This window comes from Montipora capricornis, chromosome 1 (genome assembly GCF_036669925.1).
Source record: "Montipora capricornis isolate CH-2021 chromosome 1, ASM3666992v2, whole genome shotgun sequence".
Lineage (NCBI taxonomy): Eukaryota > Metazoa > Cnidaria > Anthozoa > Scleractinia > Acroporidae > Montipora > Montipora capricornis.
In genome coordinates this window covers 22,980,933-22,988,432 of record NC_090883.1, presented here as the reverse complement: position 1 = coordinate 22,988,432, position 7,500 = coordinate 22,980,933, and the positions used below count along the sequence as shown (strand labels likewise).

General features: G+C 39.9%; 1 protein-coding gene across 1 annotated transcript in view; it reads left to right on the top strand.

The window, feature by feature from the left end:
• Nucleotides 1-7,500, top strand: part of LOC138028521 (semaphorin-5A-like) — a 530,961-nt gene that overhangs the window by 442,436 nt on the left and 81,025 nt on the right. The window lies entirely within an intron of this gene.

Here is a 7,500-nt window from a genome sequence, read left to right as displayed (position 1 = left end):
TTCCAATCTAATGAGTTATAAAGGCATTGCGGAGGATTAGCCCGTACAAAGACAATGGATTATATCAGGTGTGATTAACGGTTATTTTTTCGTTGTCGATTAATTAACAGATTAGAAACACCCGTTGAAACAAAGCCAGTTGGCGTCAAAACGTAAGAGTCAGAGCTTTCGTGTTTTATTCCTAGTTGAGTTTTCAGAAGAAACTTCGTTTACTCCATTTAGCTAAACCTCACTGTAGAATACCCGGCCACCAAGAGTCCATTACCTTTGCGGCCACTTATTAGTACTGAATGGCCTGTATTGTTATATGCCTCGTTCTTTAGACGATGCCGCTACGAGAACACAATAGTGGCCGGGTATTCTCCAGTTACTCTTTTAATTTCCGAAAATAAATAGAGGTCATTTATAAAAATCTAAACTAACATTCTGGCCCCAGTTATTCAAACGATTGACAGCGCCATCCACCGGATAAACCACTATCGGGTGGATAAGTCATAGCGAAACCAATTGCACTATCCAGTGGATAGTGATTTATCCGGTGGCTAGCGTTATACACCTTTTGATCAACAGGGGCCTGGAAAACAGTAGTCGGAAGAGCTGAACGTTCTCTTTTTGTACGAATCTTAGCCGGCGGACTAATTAATGACTAATGTTTTCATACAGATAAAGTCGTTTTTCTAACCTCTTTGTTTGAGTCTTCTTGTAAAGAGAGAGACCCTGGCTACGTACTAGGTTGTCGCTACAGTGTATATCTGAATCCACGTTTTCAAACGAGTGCTAATGGACTGTGAGCAATCCCAATCTCTCTCTTCGATTTACCTAATATCACTGACTTGTTTTTAGTGGCTAAAGGAACGATTTGGCTGATACAATGGTAAGTAGCAGTATAAATTGTCAACTTGGAGGCTCTATGCCTTGACAGTGTTATCTATTCCGCTGGCTGAAAGTCAGCAGAAAAGGATTTTCCGGATTTAAATTGATAACGTAGCACGTCACAGTTTGTGCACGCACCGCAATGCAATTAGACTTCGAGTCTCTGTCCTTCTTTTACCGCTTAGTTAGACGAACGCAAAGAGAAGAGGTAGGGACGAGAAAAAATGGCCTCGCAAAATGTGGACTCGAGGAGGAGCGGCCATTTTTTGTCGTGCCTGTTTTCTCGATCCTCGCACTCGACCAACTAAGCGGCGAAAGAGGGACTGCTGCTCGTAGTCTACAAAAATTGTTGAGACTTTTCTGACGTTTCGCCCTTTTGGACATAAGATCCGGATTAAGCATCCCGTTTACGTGAAACGCGAATGGCAAAAGTGACCAGCTGACCATGATTTTCCCGCCATTTTGTACGTTTACCGGCTGCCGCTTGCCTTTTCTAAGTATTAGAGAGATCAAGCATGGCGTTTATGTGGAACGGCAAACGCGAAACGGTGGGCTGCTGCTTGTCATAAAAGCATGCAAATTACGTCATTCTAACTCGTCTCTCTAACACGCAAGAAATGAGCTCTTATCAAACGAGTTTCTTACATTTTTGGCAAAACGCAAATTTAAGTTCGACGTTTACCGTTTGCCGTAAACGTGATTTCTTAATCTCTCTATTCGTGTTTGCCGTAAACGTGAAATTTTCTTCTCGTTTTCCTTCTACATAATAAGTTGTTGGTGGAGAAAAAGTACCCAAAACCAAAAACTCACAAATAAACTACAAGTTCATCCATACAAGCCTGTTTCGTGGTCGCCCACTCATCAGGGGATTTAATGAGGATAAACTTTGCCATCGCTTATATACAATATAATTTGTCTAATTTATACAGCGCGAAATTGACAGTTTAGTTGTTGCGTAGGAGGGCTTTGTTTCTGTGGCGACAAGAAGACACGAGTTCACTACGTTTGTTTAGTGTTGATAGTTCGGGTCGCTCTACTTCTATGTATTGAGCACTGATTTACGAAAATAAAGTTTCACACTATATATATTATCTAACTGCAGACAGTACTTTTTCGGCCTTCTGGGCGTCATCAGTGCAGTGCTGATGTCTAGAAATAAAGCCACCCCAAATGTCCCTCACATGTGGAACACCTAAGCCATGCCAGAGTGCTCAAACTAGCGAAGCAGTGATTATGCGCAATTGCTTGCGGCAATGACTCAACCTAGTACAGTGCTCAATTTGGACATGAAAGCAAAAGCACAGACATAGTTGTAGGTGTAAATCTGAGAGGGGTAGCCCCCCCGCACAAGTTTATCTTGCTGTCAAATATTTGACTGATGATATCTTGAATGAATGAATGAATGAATGAATAAATGATTTAAATCAGTCACTGGCGTTTGTTAAATAGCTAGGAAATTTAAGCTGAAGAGGCTATATTGATATCTGTCCGACAAATCAAGAAAACAGGATCCTCTACAGGCATTCCAATCTAATGCATTATAAGGGCATTTGCGGAGGATTAGCCCTTACCAAAGACAATGGATTTTATCAGGTCTGATTATCGGTTATTTTTGCGCTGTCGATGAACAGATTAGGAACACCCGTTGGTAAATTCTGAACATGCTTGAAACAAAGCCAGTTGGCATCGATTGATACTTAAGAGTCAGAACTTTGGTGTCTTATTCCTACTTGAGTTACCAGAAGAACTTTGCATTTTCGAGACTTAGTAGAATACAGGTTTCTCCATTTGGCTAAATTTCACTGTAAAATACCCGGCCACCAAGAGTCCATTAACCAGAAGTACTCAACGGAGCCGCTCCTCAGATTAACCGCTCCTCAGGCTGAAATTCTGCTAGCTGGGAACTTGATTGGGAAACTAAAATCCTGGATAGAAATTTACTTCACACGCTTTTCTGGCTGTGATTTTTGTTTAAATGTTGTTCCTGGCTGGAAACAACAATTACCGCTTCCTCTCTGATTTCTCGTTTGTTTTTACAATTTTTTTGGGTAATAATTTGTTGCCTGCCTTTTTGGCTGGCGCTTGCGTGATGAAGAAGGCGTGTGCAAATTGTAAACGGTGGGTTAATGATTAAAAAATTGCCAGCTCAAAAGAAATTGAAATATTTCGTTCATTTGTTCTGCTGACACTTTTAGAGATAAAACAGATCATTTCTTTTATGTTGCGCTTGATTCTAACTTAGCATTAACGGTTTCGGCATTTCGCACTTGGTCGATGGTCGCAGTCATCACTCGATCGCTACTTTCTTTGAGCATTTTATCTCCTGGGTCGAGTCTGTCGAACATAGATGATTTCTTGGTAAGTGGTCCATCTACATCTTTTTTTCGCTTTCAACTGAGTTCCCTTTGTAAAGAATTTGCTACTTTACTGCCCTTTTTGTTTCATGCAATTTCAACTTTTTGTACAGCTACAACAACTGCATCTACAACAGGTAAGAGCGCATGTTTACTTTGATATGCTCTGGTAAATCGTAGAAATACACCAAATACGTGAATTTCTATAATAGTCGGGTGGCTAAGTGCAGAAAATTGACCGGATCTATACAGAGCGGACAAAAGCACCAAATTTGGTACACAGCTGCTTTAGAGTATACTAAACATTTTTTAGGACCGGTGCCCAACTGAATCTTTTTTTCCTTTGCTGGTGCAGCAAATAATTAAATATAACCAAAATAGACATTGCCTGGCTACCAGGCATATTAGGGAAAATGTGGTTTCAAGCAAAAGTATTATTGAAAGCTCGTCAAAACTACTCACACGCAAGAAAAATAAGTCAAGCAGCGTTGATGCCACATTTTATATTTATTTTCAGTAAACAAATGAAGGTCCATGATGCTTTGCAAGCCTGATTGGGAGCCATTTTTTTCTAATCGCTTTCTTAGGCATACAAAACCGAAAAAAATTCTTTTTTTTTTTGACATGATGCTAACAAGCTCTAGATTTTTACTCACTCTCTGACTGGTTTAAACTCCAATTCGAGCAAATGAAAACATTAGAGTGCTTGTCGTGCTATAATTGTTTCTGAGTTGCATAGACCTACAAGTGAAGTTAATAGCAATCAGGTCTCCCCCAGATATTTTTGCCAACAGTTTGAAGTCTTGCATAATCTGAGACAATTCAGCCAAGATTTCTGTCCCCTTCAATTGTGGAGATACATGAAGTACACCAATTGTATGTCCCTCACCCACAACACCTATTTTCATCACTTTCTACCAATTTACGAAGTTTATTGGAAATAAGATGTGGGTTTTCCGACATCGGACGGTGGGCTTTTTTTCTTTTGAGCTTTTTACAGGCTTGGATGAGACATAATACAAAGATCCCAATTTCTGACATCTCTTTGTCTTCCACATTATCACTGATTCGACTCTGAAAGCAATTTTACCCAAAAAAATCTTATAATCTATGGAAAAATAGACTTCAAGGCAGGTGAATATAAGCAGCGGTAGCTTACAAAGACAATAAGATACGTAAGATAATTAAATGTTTCAAAAGAAAAAAAAAAAAAAAAAACAAAATGCATGAAAAATACGGTTATTTTTTGGCTACTTGCAGTTTGTCTAGTGACCCATAGAGGCCTCCATCTTGGATCGACCAAGTGGAGGCTAAGTACTAGTCAAAAAGAAAACTTCGGAAAACTGGGCCTCTAAAAAAACTGGTCTGTGCCTTATTTAAAAAAAAATAGTTAACGGCGTTTTTAAGCCATTTTATGTCGAACATGGAGGTCGGTGGTTGATCCTTTTTCCCACACTGTCTTAATTTTGCCAAAACATCCGCCAACTTCGTACGCCATATGGCTTTTGGGTTCACGTCTTATTGTTTTCCTGGCTCCACAGCTATGATGCCGGGGTATCAGGCCTTCCGTTTCCGAGAATGCTTATGATTTTTTTAAGGTTTTTTTTTTTTTCAATCCGACCCACCGACCCAATATCGGGAAACGCATTACGCGGTAAACAAAAAAAAAAGGGGGGTACGGCCCTAGTTAGTCGTTCACGAGGAGAAGAGGGCCTCGCAAATACTGGATTCGAGGAGCGAAAGTTTTTCTCGTGCCTGTCTTATGGTTGAGGCTATTCTGAAACTTCGCCCTTTTGGACTCCAATTACAACAAATTCCTGGCTCCCCTGCCCCACCCTTTAAGGGGGAGGCCTAGACAGTGTTATTTATGAAGAAGCGGAAATAACCCCAGCTATCCCTCAACCTGAAGATGTACTTCATGGAAATGATTGCTCTGAGATATGAACAAGAAAGTAAAAAGTGTCTCAACAATTTTGTTCAGGATTGTAGCCTCCCTCCGTCACATTTCACGAAGGTGGTAATGTTGTAAATCTGATCTTTGCCAAGAGAATTCCTCGTATAATTCCTCTCACTTATTTTTGATGTTGTTTTAACAAACGCATTTTTCGTCCGTTATTAGAATAAGGAGACTCTCGTTGCATGCTAGCGGGTCTTCGATCACGATGTCTGACATGCTTGGCCGTACCGAAATGTCTCAGTCGCCGCAACGGTCTTTTGGCACGGATGAAATGTTACGTATGTAATGCTAGTCGTGAAAAAGGCGACATTCCCTCATCAGTAGCCAGACCCTTCGTCTTCACGCTTTACTTACATGGCCGTCCTCAAAAAATAGAAAACTCGGACGTTCAGCGAAAAACCGTCCGTCAATAGTTTTTAAAATGAATGGATTACAGGCTTTTTGCGTTGTAAACCGCAGTTCGACTTGCCACAATGGCATTTCCCTTTTACCACGGGCATTAATTTTTATGTTCATAATGTTCGGTACATCATTCCAAATAGGTATACTACACAAAGACATTTAATATTCTAAATAACTCCGATAAATTTGCAGGGACAAATCCGTTAACCTAACATTTTTAATTTCAAAAATAAGGTGGCCCGATGGCAGTTTTAAATTTCGAAAGGTGAATATTATATTCCAAGTAAGGGAATCGAAAATTCAATTTCTATGCACTAAATATTCATGGCAACTAGTACTCTTTGACGTTGTTGACACTCGAACGGTGTATTTTCGTTTCCTAAGTTTGCATCAAGACTCACTTTTACGGAACTTTTTCTTAAAGAAAAGACAATGAAAAAAAAAAAAAAAAACAAGCAGAAAAAAAACAAGAAAACACATTTTGGCTACATAAGCAGTTTCAAGAGAGCTTTAGTCGAAACCAAAATGGAATGAAAAAAGAATACCACGTTTTCCCTTCACTAAAATAGACAAGGTAACTGCACCCAAATAGCAGCTGAGGATGTAAGTGATATTCAAGACGGTTGACGCCATTCAGGGTGGCAAGTCGTGTGACAATACGATTAATATCACATGAAGGTTTATCGGCTTTTCACCTGAAAAACAAAAAAAAGCAAAAAAAAAAAACCCCAAAAAAAAAAAAAAAAAAAAAAAAAAAAACAAAAAAAAACAAACCCAAAAAAAAAACATAACACGTAGCCAACGTCTCCAAAAACATATTGAAATGGTGGACAGTGACAGCAGAACAAAGCTATTTGATCAAGAGTTTGCTCGATAGAAGCCAACTCTGGCACGTAGGGTACATTTTTAGCTTTGAAACCACGTGAAAGTGCCCCTCAATATTCATTTTCCTTGTACGCAGACCACGTCAGCAGTATTCCTGCATGAAGCGACTCTTCGTGTTCTCTCGTTTCAGCAGCACGCTTAACTTTTAAGTTCCGCCTAATAAATCTTACTCAGGTTAAAGGGGCATGAACAAGAAAGTATTTTCAAGAAAATCAAAATCGCGATTTCCCACGGAAACAAGGCCGACGATCAAACTCATCCAGCCGCGAAATCCATTGTGGAAAGTGATAGTAGAGTGCTTTGAGTCTTGACTCATGGCAATGTTGTTTTGAAAAAATCCAGCCGAGAATTCGTTATCAAGAGGGTTCCATCCGGGAGAATAGACTGATGCAAGAGAAAACCGTCTCTCTCCCTTATTTCTCTTGACTGGTAGTAGCAATAAAGCTCTGTAGCAAAGCACATTTTGGTTTTCCCTTTACAGACCGGTGATGTTACTCTAGGGAAAACTTTTTTCAAATGTGGTCCTATGAACGTGAATATGTACGCATAACTTATGAAAAAAACAAAAGGAAACTTCCCTTGAGAACATCACGTCGTCTGAAATGGGGGAAAACAAAACATACAAGCTAAGAGAGGTCTATTGCGAAAGGGATTCAAGTTTTACGAGCTTAATTTACCAAGTATCGGCATTTATAATCTTATAACACTCGAAATGCCGAAACTCACCGGTTTCCTTCGGACATATCGTTTTGACTGTCCTTCCCTTATTCGGTCAATGAATGCGTAGCGCTGATGAGGTTTCACGTCACGACCGACTGTGGGCAATTGATTCGTTATTAGTCTATTTTTCCTGTATTTAGCGAACTTCTGTAACCGACCGACCTTCAAGTGGTACAGCGTGTATCAGGTGGTTTTACTTTAGCAATGAGTAGTTCAGTTTCAGAGCTTTTCTTATTTTCAAATACAGCTTGACTAACGTGAAGTTTTCGGATATACGGACCACATGTAGGGGAGGGGGATGGGGGGGGG